Source organism: Anomaloglossus baeobatrachus, chromosome 3 (assembly GCF_048569485.1).
Source record: "Anomaloglossus baeobatrachus isolate aAnoBae1 chromosome 3, aAnoBae1.hap1, whole genome shotgun sequence".
NCBI classification, from domain to species: Eukaryota; Metazoa; Chordata; class Amphibia; order Anura; family Aromobatidae; genus Anomaloglossus; species Anomaloglossus baeobatrachus.
This window is the reverse complement of record NC_134355.1, coordinates 700,950,993-700,978,047: the sequence shown is the minus strand read 5'-3', so window position 1 is coordinate 700,978,047 and position 27,055 is coordinate 700,950,993. Positions and strand designations below refer to the sequence as shown.

Genomic DNA, 27,055 nt, shown 5'->3' with positions numbered 1-27,055 from the left:
CACTGGAGGATTCTGGGGGATGAGAGGAGACTGCTGGGAGATTATACAGTGTACACTGGAGGATTCTGGGGGATGAGAGGAGACTGCTGGGGGATTATACAGTGTACACTTGAGGATTCTGGGGGATGAGAGGAGACTGCTGGGAGATTATACAGTGTACACCGGAGGATTCTGGGTGATGAGGAGAGGAGACTGCTGGGAGATTATACAGTGTACACTGGAGGATTCTGGGGGATGAGAGGTGACTGCTGGGAGATTATACAGTGTACACTGGAGGATTCTGGGGGATGAGGAGAGGAGACTGCTGGGAGATTATACAGTGTACACTGGAGGATTCTGGGGGATGAGGAGAGGAGACTGCTGGGAGATTATACAGTGTACACTGGAGGATTCTGGGGGATGAGGAGAGGAGACTGCTGGGAGATTATACAGTGTACACTGGAGGATTCTGGGGGATGAGAGGAGACTGCTGGGAGATTATACAGTGTACACTGGAGGATTCTGGGGGATGAGAGGAGACTGCTGGGAGATTATACAGTGTACACTGGAGGATTCTGGGGGATGAGAGGAGACTGCTGGGAGATTATACAGTGTACACTGGAGGATTCTGGGGGATGAGAGGAGACTGCTGGGAGATTATACAGTGTACACTGGAGGATTCTGGGGGATGAGAGGAGACTACTGGGAGATTATACAGTGTACACTGGAGGATTCTGGGGGATGAGAGGAGACTGCTGGGAGATTATACAGTGTACACTGGGGGATGAGAGAAGACTGCTGGGAGATTATACAGTGTACACTGGAGGATTCTGGGGGATGAGGAGAGGAGACTGCTGGGAGATTATACAGTGTACACTGGAGGATTCTGGGGGATGAGAGGTGACTGCTGGGAGATTATACAGTGTACACTGGAGGATTCTGGGGGATGAGAGGTGACTGCTGGGAGATTATACAGTGTACACTGGAGGATTCTGGGGGATGAGAGGTGACTGCTGGGAGATTATACAGTGTACACTGGAGGATTCTGGGGTATGAGAGGAGACTGCTGGGAGATTATACAGTGTACACTGGAGGATTCTGGGGGCTGAGGAGACTGCTGGGAGATTATACAGTGTACACTGGAGGATTCTGGGGGATGAGGAGAGGAGACTGCTGGGAGATGATACAGTGTACACTGGAGGATTCTGGGGGATGAGGAGAGGAGATTGCTGGGAGATTATACAGTGTACACTGGAGGATTCTGGGGGATGAGGAGAGGAGACTGCTGGGAGATTATACAGTGTACACTGGAGGATTCTGGGGGATGAGAGGAGACTGCTGGGAGATTATACAGTGTACACTGGAGGATTCTGGGGGATGAGAGGAGACTGCTGGGAGATTATACAGTGTACACTGGAGGATTCTGGGGCATGAGAGGAGACTACTGGGAGATTATACAGTGTACACTGGAGGATTCTAGGGGATGAGAGGAGACTGCTGGGAGATTATACAGTGTACACTGGGGGATGAGAGAAGACTGCTGGGAGATTATACAGTGTACACTGGAGGATTCTGGGGGATGAGGAGAGGAGACTGCTGGGAGATTATACAGTGTACACTGGAGGATTCTGGGGGATGAGAGGTGACTGCTGGGAGATTATACAGTGTACACTGGAGGATTCTGGGGATGAGAGGTGACTGCTGGGAGATTATACAGTGTACACTGGAGGATTCTGGGGGATGAGAGGTGACTGCTGGGAGATTATACAGTGTACACCAGAGGATTCTGGGGGATGAGAGGAGACTGCTGGGAGATTATACAGTGTACACCAGAGGATTCTGGGGGATGAGAGGAGACTGCTGGGAGATTATACAGTGTACACTGGAGGATTCTGGGGGATGAGAGGAGACTGCTGGGAGATTATACAGTGTACACTGGAGGATTCTGGGGGATGAGAGGAGACTGCTGGGAGATTATACAGTGTACACTGGAGGATTCTGGGGTATGAGAGGAGACTGCTGGGAGATTATACAGTGTACACTGGAGGATTCTGGGTGATGAGAGGTGACTGCTGGGAGATTATACAGTGTACACTGGAGGATTCTGGGGTATGAGAGGAGACTGCTGGGAGATTATACAGTGTACACTGGAGGATTCTGGGGGCTGAGGAGACTGCTGGGAGATTATACAGTGTACACTGGAGGATTCTGGGGGATGAGGAGAGGAGACTGCTGGGAGATGATACAGTGTACACTGGAGGATTCTGGGGGATGAGAGGAGACTGCTGGGAGATTATACAGTGTACACTGGAGGATTCTGGGGGATGAGGAGAGGAGATTGCTGGGAGATTATACAGTGTACACTGGAGGATTCTGGGGGATGAGGAGAGGAGACTGCTGGGAGATTATACAGTGTACACTGGAGGATTCTGGGGGGTGAAAGGAGACTGCTGGGAGATTATACAGTGTACACTGGAGGATTCTGGGGGATGAGAGGAGACTGCTGGGAGATTATTCAGTGTACACTGGAGGATTCTGGGGGATGAGAGGAGACTGCTGGGAGATTATACAGTGTACACTGGAGGATTCTGGGGGATGAGAGGAGACTGCTGGGAGATTATACAGTGTACACTGGAGGATTCTGGGGGATGAGAGGAGACTGCTGGGAGATTATACAGTGTACACTGGAGGATTCTGGGGGATGAGAGGAGACTGCTGGGAGATTATACAGTGTACACTGGAGGATTCTGGGGGATGAGAGGAGACTGCTGGGAGATTATACAGTGTACACTGGGGGATGAGAGAAGACTGCTGGGAGATTATACAGTGTACACTGGAGGATTCTGGGGGATGAGGAGAGGAGACTGCTGGGAGATTATACAGTGTACACTGGAGGATTCTGGGGGATGAGAGGTGACTGCTGGGAGATTATACAGTGTACACTGGAGGATTCTGGGGGATGAGAGGTGACTGCTGGGAGATTATACAGTGTACACTGGAGGATTCTGGGGGATGAGAGGTGACTGCTGGGAGATTATACAGTGTACACTGGAGGATTCTGGGGTATGAGAGGAGACTGCTGGGAGATTATACAGTGTACACTGGAGGATTCTGGGGGCTGAGGAGACTGCTGGGAGATTATACAGTGTACACTGGAGGATTCTGGGGGATGAGGAGAGGAGACTGCTGGGAGATGATACAGTGTACACTGGAGGATTCTGGGGGATGAGGAGAGGAGATTGCTGGGAGATTATACAGTGTACACTGGAGGATTCTGGGGGGTGAAAGGAGACTGCTGGGAGATTATACAGTGTACACTGGAGGATTCTAGGGGATGAGAGGAGACTGCTGGGAGATTATTCAGTGTACACTGGAGGATTCTGGGGGATGAGAGGAGACTGCTGGGAGATTATACAGTGTACACTGGAGGATTCTGGGGGATGAGAGGAGACTGCTGGGAGATTATACAGTGTACACTGGAGGATTCTGGGGGATGAGAGGAGACTGCTGGGAGATTATACAGTGTACACTGGAGGATTCTGGGGGATGAGGAGAGGAGACTGCTGGGAGATTATACAGTGTACACTGGAGGATTCTGGGGGATGAGAGGTGACTGCTGGGAGATTATACAGTGTACACTGGAGGATTCTGGGGGATGAGGAGAGGAGACTGCTGGGAGATTATACAGTGTACACTGGAGGATTCTGGGGGATGAGGAGAGGAGACTGCTGGGAGATGATACAGTGTACACTGGAGGATTCTGGGGGATGAGGAGAGGAGACTGCTGGGAGATTATACAGTGTACACTGGAGGATTCTGGGGGATGAGAGGAGACTACTGGGAGATTATACAGTGTACACTGGAGGATTCTGGGATATGAGAGGAGACTGCTGGGAGATTATACAGTGTACACTGGGGGATGAGAGGAGACTGCTGGGAGATTATACAGTGTACACTGGAGGATTCTGGGGGATGAGGAGAGGAGACTGCTGGGAGATTATACAGTGTACACTGGAGGATTCTGGGGGATGAGAGGAGACTGCTGGGAGATTATACAGTGTACACTGGAGGATTCTGGGGGATGAGAGGTGACTGCTGGGAGATTATACAGTGTACACTGGAGGATTCTGGGGGATGAGAGGAGACTGCTGGGAGATTATACAGTGTACACTGGAGGATTCTGGGGGATGAGAGGTGACTGCTTGGAGATTATACAGTGTACACTGGAGGATTCTGGGGGATGAGAGGAGACTACTGGGAGATTATACAGTGTACACTGGAGGATTCTGGGGGATGAGAGGAGACTGCTGGGAGATTATACATTGTACACTGGAGGATTCTGGGGGCTGAGGAGAGGAGACTGCTGGGAGATTATACAGTGTACACTGGAGGATTCTGGGGGATGAGGAGAGGAGACTGCTGGGAGATTATACAGTGTACACTGGAGGATTCTGGGGGATGAGAGGAGACTGCTGGGAGATTATACAGTGTACACTGGAGGATTCTGGGGGATGAGAGGAGACTGCTGGGAGATTATACAGTGTACACTGGAGGATTCTGGGGGATGAGAGGAGACTGCTGGGAGATTATACAGTGTACACTGGAGGATTCTGGGGGATGAGAGGAGACTGCTGGGAGATTATACAGTGTACACTGGAGGATTCTGGGGGATGAGAGGAGACTGCTGGGAGATTATACAGTGTACACTGGAGGATTCTGGGGGGATGAGGAGAGGAGACTGCTGGGAGATTATACAGTGTACACTGGAGGATTCTGGGGGATGAGAGGAGACTGCTGGGAGATTATACAGTGTACACTGGAGGATTCTGGGGGATGAGAGGTGACTGCTGGGAGATTATACAGTGTACACTGGAGGATTCTGGGGGCTGAGGAGAGGAGACTGCTGGGAGATTATACACTGTACACTGGAGGATTCTGGGGGATGAGGAGAGGAGACTGCTGGGAGATTATACAGTGTACACTGGAGGATTCTGGGGGATGAGAGGAGACTGCTGGGAGATTATACAGTGTACACTGGAGGATTCTGGGGGATGAGAGGAGACTGCTGGGAAATTATACAGTGTACACTGGAGGATTCTGGGGGATGAGAGGTGACTGCTGGGAGATTATACAGTGTACACTGGAGGATTCTGGGGTATGAGAGGAGACTGCTGGGAGATTATACAGTGTACACTGGAGGATTCTGGGTGATGAGAGGAGACTGCTGGGAGATTATACAGTGTACACTGGAGGATTCTGGGTGATGAGAGGAGACTGCTTGGAGATTATACAGTGTACACTGGAGGATTCTGGGGGATGAGAGGAGACTACTGGGAGATTATACAGTATACACTGGAGGATTCTGGGGGATGAGAGGAGACTGCTGGGAGATTATACAGTGTACACTGGAGGATTCTGGGGGATGAGAGGAGACTGCTGGGAGATTATACATTGTACACTGGAGGATTCTGGGGGCTGAGGAGAGGAGACTGCTGGGAGATTATACAGTGTACACTGGAGGATTCTGGGGGATGAGGAGAGGAGACTGCTGGGAGATTATACAGTGTACACTGGAGGATTCTGGGGGATGAGAGGAGACTGCTGGGAGATTATACAGTGTACACTGGAGGATTCTGGGGGATGAGAGGAGACTGCTGGGAGATTATACAGTGTACACTGGAGGATTCTGGGGGATGAGAGGAGACTGCTGGGAGATTATACAGTGTACACTGGAGGATTCTGGGGGATGAGAGGAGACTGCTGGGAGATTATACAGTGTACACTGGAGGATTCTGGGGGCTGAGGAGACTGCTGGGAGATTATACAGTGTACACTGGAGGATTCTGGGGGGATGAGGAGAGGAGACTGCTGGGAGATGATACAGTGTACACTGGAGGATTCTGGGGGATGAGAGGAGACTGCTGGGAGATTATACAGTGTACACTGGAGGATTCTGGGGGATGAGAGGTGACTGCTGGGAGATTATACAGTGTACACTGGAGGATTCTGGGGGCTGAGGAGAGGAGACTGCTGGGAGATTATACAGTGTACACTGGAGGATTCTGGGGGATGAGGAGAGGAGACTGCTGGGAGATTATACAGTGTACACTGGAGGATTCTGGGGGATGAGGAGAGGAGACTGCTGGGAGATTATACAGTGTACACCGGAGGATTCTGGGGGATGAGAGGTGACTGCTGGGAGATGATACAGTGTACACTGGAGGATTCTGGGGGATGAGAGGAGACTGCTGGGAGATTATACAGTGTACACTGGAGGATTCTGGGGGATGAGGAGAGGAGACTGCTGGGAGATGATACAGTGTACACTGGAGGATTCTGGGGGATGAGGAGAGGAGATTGCTGGGAGATTATACAGTGTACACTGGAGGATTCTGGGGGATGAGGAGAGGAGACTGCTGGGAGATTATACAGTGTACACTGGAGGATTCTGGGGGGTGAAAGGAGACTGCTGGGAGATTATACAGTGTACACTGGAGGATTCTGGGGGATGAGAGGAGACTGCTGGGAGATTATTCAGTGTACACTGGAGGATTCTGAGGGATGAGAGGAGACTGCTGGGAGATTATACAGTGTACACTGGAGGATTCTGGGGGATGAGAGGAGACTGCTGGGAGATTATACAGTGTACACCACTGGAGGATTCTGGGGGATGAGAGGAGACTGCTGGGAGATTATACAGTGTACACTGGAGGATTCTGGGGGATGAGAGGAGACTGCTGGGAGATTATACAGTGTACACTGGAGGATTCTGGGGGATGAGGAGAGGAGACTGCTGGGAGATTATACAGTGTACACTGGAGGATTCTGGGGGATGAGAGGTGACTGCTGGGAGATTATACAGTGTACACTGGAGGATTCTGGGGGATGAGGAGAGGAGACTGCTGGGAGATTATACAGTGTACACTGGAGGATTCTGGGGGATGAGGAGAGGAGACTGCTGGGAGATGATACAGTGTACACTGGAGGATTCTGGGGGATGAGGAGAGGAGACTGCTGGGAGATTATACAGTGTACACTGGGGGATGAGAGGAGACTGCTGGGAGATTATACAGTGTACACTGGAGGATTCTGGGGGATGAGGAGAGGAGACTGCTGGGAGATTATACAGTGTACACTGGAGGATTCTGGGGGATGAGAGGAGACTGCTGGGAGATTATACAGTGTACACTGGAGGATTCTGGGGGATGAGAGGTGACTGCTGGGAGATTATACAGTGTACACTGGAGGATTCTGGGGGATGAGAGCAGACTGCTGGGAGATTATACAGTGTACACTGGAGGATTCTGGGGGATGAGAGGTGACTGCTGGGAGATTATACAGTGTACACTGGAGGATTCTGGGGTATGAGAGGAGACTGCTGGGAGATTATACAGTGTACACTGGAGGATTCTGGGTGATGAGAGGAGACTGCTGGGAGATTATACAGTGTACACTGGAGGATTCTGGGTGATGAGAGGAGACTGCTTGGAGATTATACAGTGTACACTGGAGGATTCTGGGGGATGAGAGGAGACTACTGGGAGATTATACAGTGTACACTGGAGGATTCTGGGGGATGAGAGGAGACTGCTGGGAGATTATACAGTGTACACTGGAGGATTCTGGGGGATGAGAGGAGACTGCTGGGAGATTATACATTGTACACTGGAGGATTCTGGGGGCTGAGGAGAGGAGACTGCTGGGAGATTATACAGTGTACACTGGAGGATTCTGGGGGATGAGGAGAGGAGACTGCTGGGAAGATTATACAGTGTACACTGGAGGATTCTGGGGGATGAGAGGAGACTGCTGGGAGATTATACAGTGTACACTGGAGGATTCTGGGGGATGAGAGGAGACTGCTGGGAGATTATACAGTGTACACTGGAGGATTCTGGGGGATGAGAGGAGACTGCTGGGAGATTATACAGTGTACACTGGAGGATTCTGGGGGATGAGAGGAGACTGCTGGGAGATTATACAGTGTACACTGGAGGATTCTGGGGGCTGAGGAGACTGCTGGGAGATTATACAGTGTACACTGGAGGATTCTGGGGGGATGAGGAGAGGAGACTGCTGGGAGATGATACAGTGTACACTGGAGGATTCTGGGGGATGAGAGGAGACTGCTGGGAGATTATACAGTGTACACTGGAGGATTCTGGGGGATGAGAGGTGACTGCTGGGAGATTATACAGTGTACACTGGAGGATTCTGGGGGCTGAGGAGAGGAGACTGCTGGGAGATTATACAGTGTACACTGGAGGATTCTGGGGGATGAGGAGAGGAGACCGCTGGGAGATTATACAGTGTACACTGGAGGATTCTGGGGGATGAGAGGAGACTGCTGGGAGATTATACAGTGTACACTGGAGGATTCTGGGGGATGAGAGGAGACTGCTGGGAGATTATACAGTGTACACTGGAGGATTCTGGGGGATGAGAGGTGACTGCTGGGAGATTATACAGTGTACACTGGAGGATTCTGGGGTATGAGAGGAGACTGCTGGGAGATTATACAGTGTACACTTGAGGATTCTGGGTGATGAGAGGAGACTGCTGGGAGATTATACAGTGTACACTGGAGGATTCTGGGTGATGAGAGGAGACTGCTTGGAGATTATACAGTGTACACTGGAGGATTCTGGGGGATGAGAGGAGACTACTGGGAGATTATACAGTGTACACTGGGGGATGAGAGGAGACTGCTGGGAGATTATACAGTGTACACTGGAGGATTCTGGGGGATGAGAGGAGACTGCTGGGAGATTATACATTGTACACTGGAGGATTCTGGGGGCTGAGGAGAGGAGACTGCTGGGAGATTATACAGTGTACACTGGAGGATTCTGGGGGATGAGGAGAGGAGACTGCTGGGAGATTATACAGTGTACACTGGAGGATTCTGGGGGATGAGAGGAGACTGCTGGGAGATTATACAGTGTACACTGGAGGATTCTGGGGGATGAGAGGAGACTGCTGGGAGATTATACAGTGTACACTGGAGGATTCTGGGGGATGAGAGGAGATTGCTGGGAGATTATACAGTGTACACTGGAGGATTCTGGGGGATGAGAGGAGACTGCTGGGAGATTATACAGTGTACACTGGAGGATTCTGGGGGCTGAGGAGACTGCTGGGAGATTATACAGTGTACACTGGAGGATTCTGGGGGGATGAGGAGAGGAGACTGCTGGGAGATGATACAGTGTACACTGGAGGATTCTGGGGGATGAGAGGAGACTGCTGGGAGATTATACAGTGTACACTGGAGGATTCTGGGGGATGAGAGGTGACTGCTGGGAGATTATACAGTGTACACTGGAGGATTCTGGGGGATGAGAGGAGACTGCTGGGAGATTATACAGTGTACACTGGAGGATTCTGGGGGATGAGAGGAGACTGCTTGGAGATTATACAGTGTACACTGGAGGATTCTGGGGGATGAGAGGAGACTGCTGGGAGATTATACAGTGTACACCGGAGGATTCTGGGGGATGAGGAGACTGCAGGGAGATTATACAGTGTACACTGGAGGATTCTGGGGGATGAGAGGAGACTGCTGGGGGATTATACAGTGTACACTGGAGGATTCTGGGGGATGAGAGGAGACTGCTGGGAGATTATACAGTGTACACTGGAGGATTCTGGGGGATGAGAGGAGACTACTGGGAGATTATACAGTGTACACTGGAGGATTCTGGGGGATGAGAGGAGACTGCTGGGAGATTATACAGTGTACACTGGGGGATTCTGGGGGATGAGAGGTGACTGCTGGGAGATTATACAGTGTACACTGGAGGATTCTGGGGGATGAGAGGAGACTGCTGGGAGATTATACAGTGTACACTGGAGGATTCTGGGGGATGAGAGGTGACTGCTGGGAGATTATACAGTGTACACTGGAGGATTCTGGGGGATGAGGAGAGGAGACTGCTGGGAGATTATACAGTGTACACTGGAGGATTCTGGGGGATGAAAGGAGACTGCTGGGAGATTATACAGTGTACACTGGAGGATTCTGGGGGATGAGAGGAGACTGCTGGGAGATTATACAGTGTACACTGGAGGATTCTGGGGGATGAAAGGAGACTGCTGGGAGATTATACAGTGTACACTGGAGGATTCTGGGTGATGAGAGGAGACTGCTGGGAGATTATACAGTGTACACTGGAGGATTCTGGGGGATGAGAGGTGACTGCTGGGAGATTATACAGTGTACACTGGAGGATTCTGGGGGATGAGAGGAGACTGCTGGGAGATTATACAGTGTACACTGGAGGATTCTGGGTGATGAGAGGAGACTGCTGGGAGATTATACAGTGTACACTGGAGGATTCTGGGGGATGAGAGGTGACTGCTGGGAGATTATACAGTGTACACTGGAGGATTCTGGGGGATGAGAGGAGACTGCTGGGAGATTATTCAGTGTACACTGGAGGATTCTGGGGGATGAGAGGAGACTGCTGGGAGATTATACAGTGTACACTGGAGGATTCTGGGGGATGAGAGGAGACTGCTGGGAGATTATACAGTGTACACTGGAGGATTCTGGGGGATGAGAGGAGACTGCTGGGAGATTATACAGTGTACACTGGAGGATTCTGGGGGATGAGAGGAGACTGCTGGGAGATTATACAGTGTACACTGGAGGATTCTGGGGGATGAGGAGAGGAGACTGCTGGGAGATTATACAGTGTACACTGGAGGATTCTGGGGGATGAGAGGTGACTGCTGGGAGATTATACAGTGTACACTGAAGGATTCTGGGGGATGAGGAGAGGAGACTGCTGGGAGATTATACAGTGTACACTGGAGGATTCTGGGGGATGAGAGGAGACTACTGGGAGATTATACAGTGTACACTGGAGGATTCTGGGGGATGAGAGGAGACTGCTGGGAGATTATACAGTGTACACTGGAGGATTCTGGGGGATGAGAGGAGACTGCAGGGAGATTATACAGTGTACACTGGAGGATTCTGGGGGATGAGAGGAAACTGCTGGGAGATTATACAGTGTACACCAGAGGATTCTGGGGGATGAGAGGAGACTGCTGGGAGATTATACAGTGTACACTGGAGGATTCTGGGGGATGAGAGGAGACTGCAGGGAGATTATACAGTGTACACTGGAGGATTCTGGGGGATGAGAGGAGACTGCTGGGAGATTATACAGTGTACACCAGAGGATTCTGGGGGATGAGAGGAGACTGCTGGGAGATTATACAGTGTACACTGGAGGATTCTGGGGGATGAGAGGAGACTGCTGGGAGATTATACAGTGTACACTGGAGGATTCTGGGGGATGAGAGGAGACTACTGGGAGATTATACAGTGTACACTGGAGGATTCTGGGGGATGAGAGGAGACTGCTGGGAGATTATACAGTGTACACTGGAGGATTCTGGGGGATGAGAGGTGACTGCTGGGAGATTATACAGTGTACACTGGAGGATTCTGGGGGATGAGAGGAGACTGCTGGGAGATTATACAGTGTACACTGGAGGATTCTGGGGGATGAGAGGTGACTGCTGGGAGATTATACAGTGTACACTGGAGGATTCTGGGGTATGAGGAGACTGCTGGGAGATTATACAGTGTACACTGGAGGATTCTGGGGGATGAGGAGAGGAGACTGCTGGGAGATTATACAGTGTACACTGGAGGATTCTGGGGGATGAGAGGAGACTACTGGGAGATTATACAGTGTACACTGGAGGATTCTGGGGGATGAGAGGAGACTGCTGGGAGATTATACAGTGTACACTGGAGGATTCTGGGGGATGAGAGGTGACTGCTGGGAGATTATACAGTGTACACTGGAGGATTCTGGGGGATGAGAGGAGACTGCTGGGAGATTATACAGTGTACACTGGAGGATTCTGGGGGATGAGAGGTGACTGCTGGGAGATTATACAGTGTACACTGGAGGATTCTGGGGTATGAGGAGACTGCTGGGAGATTATACAGTGTACACTGGAGGATTCTGGGGGATGAGGAGAGGAGACTGCTGGGAGATGATACAGTGTACACTGGAGGATTCTGGGGGATGAGAGGAGACTGCTGGGAGATTATTCAGTGTACACTGGAGGATTCTGGGGGATGAGAGGAGACTGCTGGGAGATTATACAGTGTACACTGGAGGATTCTGGGGGATGAGAGGAGACTGCTGGGAGATTATACAGTGTACACTGGAGGATTCTGGGGGATGAGAGGAGACTGCTGGGAGATTATACAGTGTACACTGGAGGATTCTGGGGGATGAGAGGAGACTGCTGGGAGATTATACAGTGTACACTGGAGGATTCTGGGGGATGAGAGGAGACTGCTGGGAGATTATACAGTGTACACTGGAGGATTCTGGGGGATGAGGAGAGGAGACTGCTGGGAGATTATACAGTGTACACTGGAGGATTCTGGGGGATGAGAGGAGACTGCTGGGAGATTATACAGTGTACACTGGAGGATTCTGGGGGAGGAGAGGAGACTGCTGGGAGATTATACAGTGTACACCAGAGGATTCTGGGGGATGAGAGGAGACTGCTGGGAGATTATACAGTGTACACCAGAGGATTCTGGGGGATGAGAGGAGACTGCTGGGAGATTATACAGTGTACACTGGAGGATTCTGGGGGATGAGGAGAGGAGACTGCTGGGAGATGATACAGTGTACACTGGAGGATTCTGGGGGATGAGGAGAGGAGACTGCTGGGAGATTATACAGTGTACACTGGAGGATTCTGGGGGATGAGAGGAGACTACTGGGAGATTATACAGTGTACACTGGAGGATTCTGGGGGATGAGGAGAGGAGACTGCTGGGAGATTATACAGTGTACACTGGAGGATTCTGGGGGATGAGGAGAGGAGACTGCTGGGAGATTATACAGTGTACACTGGAGGATTCTGGGGGATGAGAGGTGACTGCTGGGAGATTATACAGTGTACACTGGAGGATTCTGGGGGATGAGAGGAGACTGCTGGGAGATTATACAGTGTACACTGGAGGATTCTGGGGGATGAGAGGTGACTGCTGGGAGATTATACAGTGTACACTGGAGGATTCTGGGGTATGAGGAGACTGCTGGGAGATTATACAGTGTACACTGGAGGATTCTGGGGGATGAGGAGAGGAGACTGCTGGGAGATGATACAGTGTACACTGGAGGATTCTGGGGGATGAGAGGAGACTGCTGGGAGATTATTCAGTGTACACTGGAGGATTCTGGGGGATGAGAGGAGACTGCTGGGAGATTATACAGTGTACACTGGAGGATTCTGGGGGATGAGAGGAGACTGCTGGGAGATTATACAGTGTACACTGGAGGATTCTGGGGGATGAGAGGAGACTGCTGGGAGATTATACAGTGTACACTTGAGGATTCTGGGGGATGAGAGGAGACTGCTGGGAGATTATACAGTGTACACTGGAGGATTCTGGGGGATGAGAGGAGACTGCTGGGAGATTATACAGTGTACACTGGAGGATTCTGGGGGATGAGGAGAGGAGACTGCTGGGAGATTATACAGTGTACACTGGAGGATTCTGGGGGATGAGAGGAGACTGCTGGGGGATTATACAGTGTACACCAGAGGATTCTGGGGGATGAGAGGAGACTGCTGGGAGATTATACAGTGTACACTGGAGGATTCTGGGGGATGAGAGGAGACTGCTGGGAGATTATACAGTGTACACCAGAGGATTCTGGGGGATGAGAGGAGACTGCTGGGAGATTATACAGTGTACACTGGAGGATTCTGGGGGATGAGAGGAGACTACTGGGAGATTATACAGTGTACACTGGAGGATTCTGGGGGATGAGGAGAGGAGACTGCTGGGAGATGATACAGTGTACACTGGAGGATTCTGGGGGATGAGGAGAGGAGACTGCTGGGAGATTATACAGTGTACACTGGAGGATTCTGGGTGATGAGAGGAGACTGCTGGGAGATTATACAGTGTACACTGGAGGATTCTGGAGGATGAGAGGAGACTGCTGGGAGATTATACAGTGTACACTGGAGGATTCTGGGGGATGAGAGGAGACTGCTGGGAGATGATACAGTGTACACTGGAGGATTCTGGGGGATGAGAGGAGACTGCTGGGAGATTATACAGTGTACACTGGAGGATTCTGGGGGATGAGAGGAGACTGCTGGGAGATTATACAGTGTACACTGGAGGATTCTGGGGGATGAGAGGAGACTGCTGGGAGATTATACAGTGTACACTGGAGGATTCTGGGGGATGAGAGGTGACTGCTGGGAGATTATACAGTGTACACTGGAGGATTCTGGGGGATGAGGAGAGGAGACTGCTGGGAGATGATACAGTGTACACTGGAGGATTCTGGGGGATGAGGAGAGGAGACTGCTGGGAGATTATACAGTGTACACTGGAGGATTCTGGGGGATGAGAGGAGACTGCTGGGAGATTATACAGTGTACACTGGAGGATTCTGGGGGATGAGAGGAGACTGCTGGGAGATTATACAGTGTACACTGGAGGATTCTGGGGGATGAGAGGAGACTACTGGGAGATTATACAGTGTACACTGGAGGATTCTGGGGGATGAGAGGAGACTGCTGGGAGATTATACAGTGTACACTGGAGGATTCTGGGGGATGAGAGGAGACTGCTGGGAGATTATACAGTGTACACTGGAGGATTCTGGGGGATGAGAGGAGACTGCTGGGAGATGATACAGTGTACACTGGAGGATTCTGGGGGATGAGAGGAGACTGCTGGGAGATTATACAGTGTACACTGGAGGATTCTGGGTGATGAGAGGAGACTGCTGGGAGATTATACAGTGTACACTGGAGGATTCTGGGGGATGAGGAGAGGAGACTGCTGGGAGATGATACAGTGTACACTGGAGGATTCTGGGGGATGAGAGGAGACTGCTGGGAGATGATACAGTGTACACTGGAGGATTCTGGGGGATGAGGAGAGGAGACTGCTGGGAGATTATACAGTGTACACTGGAGGATTCTGGGGGATGAGAGGAGACTGCTGGGAGATTATACAGTGTACACTGGAGGATTCTGGGGGATGAGAGGTGACTGCTGGGAGATGATACAGTGTACACTGGAGGATTCTGGGGGATGAGAGGAGACTGCTGGGAGATGATACAGTGTACACTGGAGGATTCTGGGGGATGAGAGGAGACTGCTGGGAGATGATACAGTGTACACTGGAGGATTCTGGGAGATGGCGAGCTGGTTGATTGTTGGTTTCCTATTGGGTGTGAGGATGTTTCCCTATTTCTCTGTGCAGGTGGTGGAGGATCTGGAAGGACCCCGGGTTCTGCACCAGGACGTAATCATGGCGGAGTCCCGGCCTCCTGTCTCACAAGGTAAGGTGACACAATGTTACAATGACAGGTATCAGGCCCCGGTGTCTTTGGTCGGGGTGTTTAGACTACGTTTTTTTTGCTTTCTGTATTCTGCTCTGTTCTCTGCTCTTCAGTTTTGCACTTCTTGGGGCAGATTTCCAGTGTGAGATTCAGGACACTGAACAGCTTTTGGTTCAATAAAATGCAAATTAATCTAATATATAAAGCTGAGTTTATTTGTGTGTATGTGTATATGTCTGCTAAAGGAATCCGCACCGTCGCATTTACAATCACGAAATTTTGCACAGACGCCTCATGTGACTCAGGGAACGTCATAGACTGGATGGGAAAATTTAACCCTGCGCTTTACAGTTAGTCTCCAAAATCCTGCCTCCATTAATCTGAATGGTGGTGGGAGATATGGGCTATTAATTGCAACTGTCAGTAGGCTATAGGAAAAAAATAAACTGTTAGTATAAGAAGCTCATGTGTGAGGTAATAAGATGTCGGTGGGGAGACGGATAGAGACATACAACAAAAGACAGACAGCCCTGGCAAAGAGAGAGGCCCTGGCAAAGAGAGAGGCCCTGGCAAAGAGAGAGCCGGGGAACAAGAAAGACAGACAGAGAAGGACAAACAGACATAGACTGACACAGAGAAAGAGAGAGAGACAGAGATAGACAGAGAAACTGATACAGACAGAGACAGACAGACAGAAACTCGAAGGGAGATAGTTACTATCCCGGGCAACGCCCGGGTACTACAGCTAGTTATTCATAAATCATACAATGGGATTTTCTGGATTTGTTTTTTTAAGTTTCCTACGATAATAATTACAGACCCTCCATTCTTTGTAGGTGGGAAAACTGCAAAATCAGCAGAGGATCAAATACTTAATTTCCTTACTGTATATGAAAAATGTTGGCGATTGCTGATTAATACAGCTCAGGGGCTAGCATTTACTGAGATGGAAAGGACTGAAAGCATGCACAGCAAAAACAACCAACTATCAGTATCTAAACAAATAATGTTCTGATCAGCCAATAATTAAAAAACACATGAAAAATTGAGATCTTGTGTAGGAAATAAGCCCACAGGAGAGAAGGAGGAGCTCAATCACGTTCTCCAGATTTTTTCTGCATATACAGTACCAATCAATCTAGAATTTGTGAATACACCTGTTTATCACACTATTTAGGCAGTTATATAAGGCTCCGACATTGCCGGTCAGGATATCATGCTGTATCTGAGGTATCTGTTGGAAATATAAACCTGTTCTAGGTGCTAAGCCAAAAAATATCTTATTTGGAGACCCATTTATTAAGAAAAGCTAGCATTCGATTCATGTCTTGCCACTCCCCACCTTTACTTTTTTTAATTTTTTTTTTTACCTTTTAATGTTACATTCAGCTTTTTCCCCTTTGCACTGCCCTTTGGATGGTGGAGTGTGGAAAGCTACTAATTCCAAGATACTGTAAGATCTCCCTTACAACCTTTCCTATAAAGTATGTACATTTTCTGCTTTAGAAACCCCATTTTTACATACCGCCTCCATCATGAGTTTTTCAGCAGGAACATCAATTTTTGCACTGGATATGTCTCCTCAATCCTGGAAAGAAATCTACACAAGACGCACAAACTCATATAAACATACTCGTGCTAGATGTATATAATCAATCTGCAATCTCTGGAACTGGTAGAGCGGATGAGGGGGGTGTTTCTGCAGGGTATTTACAGTTTTTCCTACATTGTAATTGGGACAGGTCTTACAAGACTGGGTGTGTCTGGGTACTGAACCCTGGTGCCCCCCATACCTTGACCACTACACACATATAACTGTCTTTGTCAGATGTGTTAGTCCATGGATTACCTTCGCCATCATTGATTAGAGTGCTCCTATTATTCACACATCTTCCTAAGTCAGCTGGCTCCCTGCTTTTCGCACTCCTTTTCCCGTTGAACCTCTTGTTTCTGTAGAAATTGAAGAACATCAGGAGTGACAGGTGCCACTTAGGTGACAGGTGCCACTGAGGTGACAGGTGCCACTGAGGTTCTGGTCTGCACTGGTAAAAAACTCAACTCTAGGCCTCTACGTCGCTTTCTTGTCTGCATAAGTGTGAGCATTTCCTCTGAATCCATCAGTGTCAGCTCTGGTCTGAGCTTTATCTTAATTATGCCAGGCTTATTTGATAACGGGGAAGATGCTACGATTTTTGTTTTGGTTTTTTTTGTGACGTTAGGAAACATTTACTAACTGCATACTCTCCCCCCTCCTTCCTTAGTCACATTCTTCTAGTGTCCTTTCTCTTCACCATGATTGTTCTAATGAACCGCCATTTTACCTGAACACATACAAACCAGACCACCCCATCTAGGGAAATCCCAATATTCAACATCTTTTTGCAGTTCATTTCCTTCACTTTATCTAAACACTCTTCTCTTTGCTGTCTTTCCTTTTGGTTTCTGTATCTATTTACGATGGCAAGCTTCCATACTTGCCCCACAAGCTTCCTCAGGTTTAACACCTTTAACGTTTGTATCAGTGCTAGCACAAACCTCACTTGTAGGGAGGCACCAAAGAAAAAGATTACCAACTTCTCCTCACCATGCTCTGCTTAATCGGCATCAAGGACACCCCTCGCTTGGTTCTCCTCCTATTTCTCTGACCGCTCCTTCACGGTTTCCTTTGCCGCCTCTTCCTTATCTTTTTTTCTCCCTCGTCTTTGGGATATCTCAAGGCTCAGTCTTGGGTCCCCTCCTCTTCTCTCTTTAAACTGGGCCTATCGGACAAACCATAAGCAGATTTGGTTCCCAGTATCACCTCTATACTGATGACACCCAATTATACACATTATTTCCTAACTTCATCCCTGCATTATTACAAAATTCAAAAAATTGCCTCTATCTGAAATTGAATTTTTCCAAAACTGAATATCTTGTGTTTCCTCCCTTTACTAACCAACCTACATCCAACATCTCAATTACCTGTGATGATTCAGTCATAACTCCCCAGCAGCATGCTCGCTGTTTTGGGGTCATATTTGACAAATAACTTTCCTGCATTCCACATATACAATCACTCACTCTCTTATGTCACCTACATCTTAAAAACATCTCCAGAATCCGACCATTTCTCACCTTTGAAATTCAAAAACCTCTTACTGTCGCTATTATTCATTCCCACCTGGATTACTGCAACTCTTTACTGATCGGTCTCCCTCTAACAAAACCACTACACTCCAATCCATCCTGAACGCAGCAGCCAGGGTCCTATTCCTGTCCAGCCACTTCACTGCCGCCTCCACCTTGTACCAGTCACTACACTCGTTACCCTTTCACTACAAAATACAATAAAAGCTTATATCTCTTACCCACAAAGCTCTCCACAGCTCTGCACCACCATGTATCTCATCCCTCCTCTATGTCTATCATCCTACCTTCCCCCTCCATTCCGCAAATAATCTTAGACTATCATCCTCCTTACTACGAACCTCACACCTCCGTCTCCAATGCTCTTCTCGTGCTACGCCAGTTTTCCGGAATGCACTACCCCAAAGGATACAACTAATATCCAGCGCCAATGTTTTTAAGTGTGCATTAAAAACACATATCTTCAGACAAGCTTATCATCTTAAGTCACTAACCCGACCATCTCCTGTTCCCACTTTCTAAATGCTATTCATCACCTTCTCTCTAATTCAGTTCTCAAATCCTCCATACAACCAATATGCACTTAAAAGGTCACTATCTGACAACTGGAGCTTTCAACTTTAAATGAAATCCATTAATTATCATAATGATGTCAGGGCCAGACACTAAAGCACATTCTGCTTTTTGTGTTCCCCTATTTCCCCATAGATTGTAAGAAAAAGCTTTGTTTTGCGAGCGCTCGGGAAATTGATACAGCACGTAACCTAGTATGGTTTCCGCAGAAATGTTTCCTTTATTAGCATATGTGACAAGTTTAAATAAGGTCACAAACAAAGATCAAGTTCCCTAACTATGCACTAATAAGAGCAGTAGGGGCGTGAATAGAAATGTGAAACTTCCCCACCTACCAGTGTTGCCTGATCATCATGACGTCAGGGTTAAGTGCAAGATGGATACCACAGACTCTAAATGGATTCTGTTCTTTCACAAATGTTAGTCCACAGCTTGAAACAGGGCTGAGCCTATTCCACAACTGGCCTGAGTCACAATATGGCTATAGCCTCAGTTCCCCAGATGACACAATTCAGGCGAAACATGTTGGGGAGGCTCTGCGCATATGCTAACAGGAATTGTGGAGGTTGATCTATTCATAGGAAAAAAATATATAATGCCACAGACTGCAGCTGTGGCCAAATGCTTGATATACACTTCATAAAATACACTGATATAGACACATACCTAAAAGAGAATGAAGATTTATTATTAGTGTAGTTCAGAATCAGTAACTTGTGTTTATGTTTTCATCTCAGTCACTTTGTGTCTCCTACAGATGGGTCCAGGAGGAGAAATCCCCTGGAGAGATGTGCGGTTCCTCTCTATTCCCAGGACTGTCCAGAGGAGACTATACTGGAGAATCAGCAGGTAGGGGGCGCTATCCTGTCTCCCACACACGTCCATAAATCACTGCTTCGTGGCTCATTTCAGATTTTTCACGTATTTTAGGATGAAGATATGATTGACATTAAGGTTGAGGTCATAGATGAGGAAGAGGAGACGGATTTCATGGTCGAGCAGCAGTGTAAGGAGGAGAGACTCATGTCTGTTAGAGGGTCACCTGGATACGACTCCATCATCACATGTAACCGTCTCTTGTGTCGCTGCTTCTTACAGATGGACTTGGTGTAAGAAATCCCCCGGAGAGATGTCAGTCTCCTCTCTATTCCCCGGAGAGATGTCCGGCTCCTCTGTATCCCCCAGAGCGATGTCCGGCTCCTCTGCATCCCCCGGAGAGATGTCCGGCTCCTCTGCATCCCCCGGAGAGATGTCCGGCTCCTCTGCATCCCCCGGAGAGATGTCCGGCTCCTCTGTATCCCCCGGAGAGATGTCCGGCTCCTCTGTATCCCCCGGAGAGATGTCCGGCTCCTCTGTATTCCCAGGACTGTACGGAGAGTCATCAGGTAGATGATGCTGCGCCTCCACCATATCTATATGGGGCCGTGCTGAGATATTTGGGGGCTTCTTCTGGTGATATCTGCTGTATTGTACTGAACTCTTCTATATGTTACATTAGGGTGGAGATCTGACCATCATTAAAGTGGAGGATGAGGAAATGGAGATGATGGACGATCAGCCGTATATGAGTGACGTGAAGGAGGAGACCCCAGGAGAAGATCCTGCAGGTATCACTTGATAGTCTGTTTTGTTTTTTAAAATTTAGGGCTTCTTATGAGTTCTGCAAATACACGGTGACTCAAACTGCAAGCAATACCTGCATTTGGAAAGCCAAATAGCAGTTCTGTTCTGCGCCCTGCCGAAGCAGCGGTTCACTGCCACATAGGCACCTTCTCCCATGTAGAGCAATACAGCATACCAGTCTTGCCTATTTCTCCATTTAACACTTGTAAAAAATAAAAAATTTGTGATAAAACGTTATTTTGGAGACAAAAAACCTACAAAATCCAAATAATATTTATTGAGCTTGGTTTTTCTGTGAATATCTGCTATGGCAGAAGCCATTGAACCGAGTAGAACCTTTTTTAGTGCCTATGTATTCCACAGAACTTTTTATGGAATATTTGCCAAGTAACGATATTTAAGCCTGATAAACTCGTTTTGACTTTGGAAATCCGCCTATGTGTTTCTGGTCTAAAGGAAGATCGATTGCTCTCAGTGAAGGGGCATGTCCACTGCAAGCTATGAATGAGTGCTGTTAGTAACGCTGGTGTCACGATTATCTCTCCATGTAAACAAATATTGATCACCAGGTGAACGAGCAAAAATGCTCAACACAAAAGATCATTGTTCTGGATGTAGTATCGTCCTGTGTAATCCAGATTTGCGCTGCCGAGAACAGTGGCAGCCAATGTGTTACAGGTCTTGTATTCAGCACTCGGTGTGTATCATTAATTTGGCCTATCTGTCTAAACAGGCTTTTAAATGATCACCGAACGGTAAAAGTTCACCATAGACGGTTGTATCGTGCTGTCGTTCGGTCTATGATTCACATGAGCAATTTCATGCAGAAACTCATTATTTTTTTTCTCAGTAGGTCATTTTGTTACAGACAGCACTTAGGCCAAGTTTACATAATTGTAGTTTCAGTGTGAGAAACAAAATAATAATAATAATGTTAAAGGTCTCATTTCTAGAAGATTTTGTTTTTATCTATGAGAGCAATCAAACGTCTTTTGGATTGGCTAACACCGTACCAAAAACTTTAAGTTAATAGGAATGTTATGAATTTCAATCATTTGTAATAACAAAAAATTCCAACTGTAGTTCATTTTTTATCCTAACAGAATTAATTGATGAGAGTCCTGAAGGAAAGATCATGTCATCGGTAAACTATAAAGTAGAAGATGACAATGTCTTGCAGCACTCTACTGACAAAAACCACCACCCAAATAATGTACATCCAAAACATCGCAGCTCAGATTCATCACATAATGCTTCTAAACAAGAAGAGCCATCTCTGCACCAACCACAGGTTTTTCCCCCAAGTACAGGCCCGAAAGAGGGTAAAAAGTTTCAATGTGTTGAATGCGGAAAGCACTTTACAAAAAGTTCAGGTCTTGTTATACATAAAAGAATTCACACAGGAGAGAAGCCATATTCCTGCTCAGAATGTGGGAAATGCTTTACTCGTAAATCAGGTCTTTATCAACATGGGAGAAGTCACGCTGGAGAAAAGCGATTTTCATGTTCAGATTGTAGCAAGTGTTTTACAGATAAAGCACATCTTATTAGACATGAGAGAATTCACACAGGAGTGAAGCCGTATTCTTGTTCACAGTGTGGAAAGTGCTTTACAAATAAATCCGATCTTGTTAAACATCAGAGAATTCACACAGGAGAGAAGCCGTATTCATGTTCAGAATGTGGGAAATGTTTTACAAATAAATCTCATCTTGTTACACATGAGAGAAGTCACACAGGAGAGAAGCCGTTCACTTGTTCAGAATGCGGGAAATGTTTTACAAATAAATCTAATCTTATTACGCATGAGAGAAGTCACACAGGGGAGAGACCATTTACATGTTTAGAATGTGGGAAATCTTTCACAAGTAAATCAGATCTTGTTACACATCAAAGAAGTCACACAGGGGAGAAGCCGCATTCATGTTCGGAATGTGGAAAAGGTTTTATCACTAAAGCAAAACTTAGGGATCATCTAAGAATTCACACAGGAGAAAAACCATTTACATGTTCTGAATGTGGGAAATGTTTTATATACAAAGCAGATCTTGTTACACATGAGAGAAGTCACACAGGTGAGAAGCCGTATTCATGTTCAGTATGTGGGAAACGGTTTACACATAAATCACATATTGTTATACATGAGAGACGTCACACAGGAGAGAAGCCATATTCATGTTCAGAATGTGGGAAATCTTTCACAATTAAATCAGGTCTTGTTAGACATGAGAAAATTCACAAACAGGAGAAGTGATTTTCAAGTGCAGAGTGTAGGAAATGTTTTATCGCCAAGCTTGTTGATCATCAGAGAAGTCACTCAGAGCAGAAGCCATTTTAATGTTCTGTCTGAAGTGTGGAAAATATTTTACAAGTAGGTATGAGTGGACCCGTGGATGTTCGAGTTTGCCGGACTTTAGTTAAAAGTTTGGTTCTGGACCCAAACTTGACCCTGATCCCCATAGAAGTCAATTGGGACCAGAACTTTGGTGCTGTAAAATGGTCATAGTAAGGGTTAGAGGGCTGCAAAATGAGGGCAATTTCCCTTCAAATAAATGTGGATAGGGAATGAAAAAAAATGAAGAAAAAAAATAGTTTATTTGAATAAAGATTCCCTCGTTCAACTATTTATTAATTAAAAATCCTCAACGTTCCGACATAATCCAATGGTGCAATGTTCCATGACGCCCATCGAATCCTATAAAACCTTGTTTTCAGAAAATTCTCAGAACGAGGCTCCATAGGTCACTATTGGTCATGCTCATGAGAAATTCCGAGTCTGCCATTGACCGCGAGTGACCTATGGAGCCTCATTCTGAGGACATTCTCAGAACAAAACTCCATAGGATTCAATGGGCGCCGTGGGAAATTACACCATTCAACTACATTGGAACTTCCAGGATTTTTTTTTATTTATTAAATATTTAAATAATTAAAGTGGGACCCCCTCTATTTTTTGCTAATCAGCCAAGGAAAAGCTGACAGCTGAAGATTGCAGCCCACAGTTGTCTGCTTTACTTGCGCTGGTTATCAATAATAGGGGGGACCCCACGTCACTTATATTGTTCACAGCAGTGTACAGGCATCTTCTCCATGTCGAAAATGTGTTGATTAGCTGTGCTGCAGCCTTTCAACAAGCAACTTTCAGGATCTAACCTTCTCTCTCCTATTTCTGTCCTCACATCCTACATACAACCAATAGCACGTAAGGGCACCCAAAGGTGACTGTCAAATGACCAGATCATTCATCTTTATATGTAACCAATAAACTAGCATAACGAAGGCCGTCCAGATGTACAAGTGTGCTTCACCTCTTGTGTCCTGCTTCTTCCCCATAGATTGTAAGCTTTCGAGCAGGGCCCTCATTCCTACTGTAGCCGCTGAATTATGTGCCATTTTGTTTTGTTTTTGTCTGTTCAAGCCCCCACCGGATTGTAAAGTGCTGAGGAATATGTTGGTGCTATATAAATAAACTTTATTATTATTATCTAAACTCCGAGCTCTGACACGGACTTCCCTGAAAAGTCTGCTTTCGAGTTTGAGCCCCAGATACTAGATGTCTTTTCCGAGCCCAAAACCTTACAGTTTCGGTTCAATCATCTCTAATTACTGGAACGGCTAAAACGTCCTGGAATAGCTGATCGCTGAAACTCGTGAGTACGGCTCCACTACACAGTCTAGTGCTGCAGTGCCCAACAGTCTTGTTTTACTTCATCCCTATTTACAAGAAGTGAAATCTGGTAAGCTATTAGAGAATAGATATATAAATATATATATATATATATATATATATATATATATATATATAAATATTTTTTTTTTTGTGTGTGTGTGTTTCCCACTTTCAAAACAAATCAGGTTATTCAGACATCAAGCAGCCTGTAGAGTGGAATTTGCCTGGATCTGGAACGTGCTCAATTTATATTTTGGGATCAACTGTGACTTTATACATTAGGAAAAAGTGTTGTTGGCCATAATGACCTGTTGACACTGCATTTGCCTTACTCCCTTTTGAAAAACAGGATTCAGACAAACTCCTGATGAAGTCATAGACTGCAATGACACAGACGGAATTCAGATGAACTCAAGTTTTGTTTTTTCTAAACGTGTCTGTTCTCTCAGACAGAGAAACGTGGTCTGCTACTTTTCCCTGCCCATCTGCAAGCATCAAGTCTTCCGGATCTAGGCAGAAATGGAGTAAGTATGAATTCTGTTGGTAGAAACAAGGCACTCTCAAATGGTGATACAAATGAAGAGTTTATTCCATAAATCTTAAAGCAACGTGACGTTTCGGCCAGGTGGCCTTAATCAGACAACTTATTAAGACTGTCAGGGTAATGGTAAAGGCAGGGGTATCCACCACTATGCTGCATGGTGGATACCCCTGCCTTTACCATTACCCTGACAGTCTTAATAACAAGTTGTCTGATGAAGGCCACCTGGCCGAAGCGTCACATGTTGCTTTAAGATTTATGGAATAAATTCTTCGTTTGTACCACCATTTGAGAGTGCCTTGTTTCTAATTCTCTGGACATATGGTGTGGAAGCCTACCAGTGCACCTCAACATCTCTTACACTGTGGCTGTGCCTTATCCTGCTATATGAATTCTGTTGGTGTCATTGCATCTATAGCCCCTTTGAGGGTTTGTTTGAATCCAAATAGATCGTGTCAATGCTTTACCAATTCAATAATAAGCCAGCCAAGCAAAAGTATAGAAAAAGGTGGTGACGATTAAAACGTAGCTTTTAATAGCCTGTAAAAAAATTTAGAACCACACAACAAGAATTGGTTGTAAATCCAACCATAAAATAATTAGAGCCAAAGTCAGGCTCCTACTATTATAGAGATAGGACAAACGGAGACGGAAGGGAATACCCCCACCGTGACCACACTCGTAAAAGCGACAACTAGATTATTACGAGTGTCACACAAAATTGCACACCAATATGTACTGCACTTTGGTCCACAGAATAGTGGTGTGTCAGCTGGATGCTGTCGTGGAAACCCCTTTCCTGGGAGAGCTAATTTAGGGTGAGATGCAAAGTGATCTCCAGATCTGCCAGTGTTGGTCCAAGTAATAGCGATGCATCGGAGACAAACACAAGAACACACAGCCAATGTCCGTGTACCAGGCTTTGTCTGAATCTCAGATGCCCAAACAGTAGTTTATTTAAACCACAAAAGAAAAGGGGACGGCTTAGTACATGACCAAAAATGGAATGAAAGTTGAAAATAACAAAATCGTAAATTATGGATCCTGCTGAATTCCTTAAAACCAGATCTGTCCAGTTTTCTGGACCTTCAGTAACAAAGAAACTTTAGACAAAGACCTTTTTAAAGAGACTACACCCAGTGCTATTGCTTTTATGAATAACACTTATAAAGCTAATACAAAAATACAAAATTATTAAACATAAATAAATTGCTTAAATGATAATCAAAACTTAATATAAAATATTAACCATAACAATGCCATGACCTGACACAGCATGCAGGAAGCCCATATGATACTGAAGCCTTTGTTTCTTGACCACAGTCCCCTGATGACTATGTAAATTAAGAAACGCGTCGGGAGGTCTCAGAACATCGTTAAGGTCAGATTGTTGCCACTTTGAGGGGTATTGTGAGGCTGAGTCCGCCCCCCCCCTCTATAGGACAACAGTTTTATTTCTGTATCATTATAGTGGGACCGGACTAAAGGTTCCGGTAACTATGTTTATTACTGCAGACTAAAGCCCACTACTATTCTGTGGACCAAAGTGCAGTACATATTGGTGTGCAATTTTGTGTGACACTCGTAATAATCTAGTTGTCGCTTTTACGAGTGTGGTCACGGTGGGGGTATTCCCTTCCGTCTCCGTTTGTCCTATCTCTATAATAGTAGGAGCCTGACTTTGGCCCTAATTATTTTATGGTTGGATTTACAACCAATTCTTGTTGTGTGGTTCTAAATTTTTTTACAGGCTATTAAAAGCTACGTTTTAATCATCACCACCTTTTTCTATACTTTTGCTTGGCTGGCTTATTTTTGTTTGAATCCAGTGTTTAAAAGGTGGAATCCCCGAACACAGAACTGCAAAAACACGGTGTGAACAGCTCCTTAAACAGAGAAGAACGCCTAACTTCCAAGCGGTGAAGCTGAATTGTCAACATGAACTTATTACGGTATTCATAAATTCAAGTATGGACACCCCTTGTAAACTCTTGACATATGGACATATTAATACCTGATCTTCAATTAAGTGGTATATAAACATAAAGGAGACACAATGGGTCATAAAGTATAAACTTAAATAATAATAGGTTAAAAAATTGGTAAGTCGTTTTCGCCTGTAGCTCGAATACCCGATACTCTCCATTTGGCAGCTAAGGCCTCATTCTTGTGTGTGATATC

General features: G+C 46.6%; 1 pseudogene; it reads left to right on the top strand.

Moving 5' to 3' along the window:
- Positions 1-27,055, top strand: part of LOC142297113 (uncharacterized) — a 136,769-nt pseudogene that overhangs the window by 31,063 nt on the left and 78,651 nt on the right.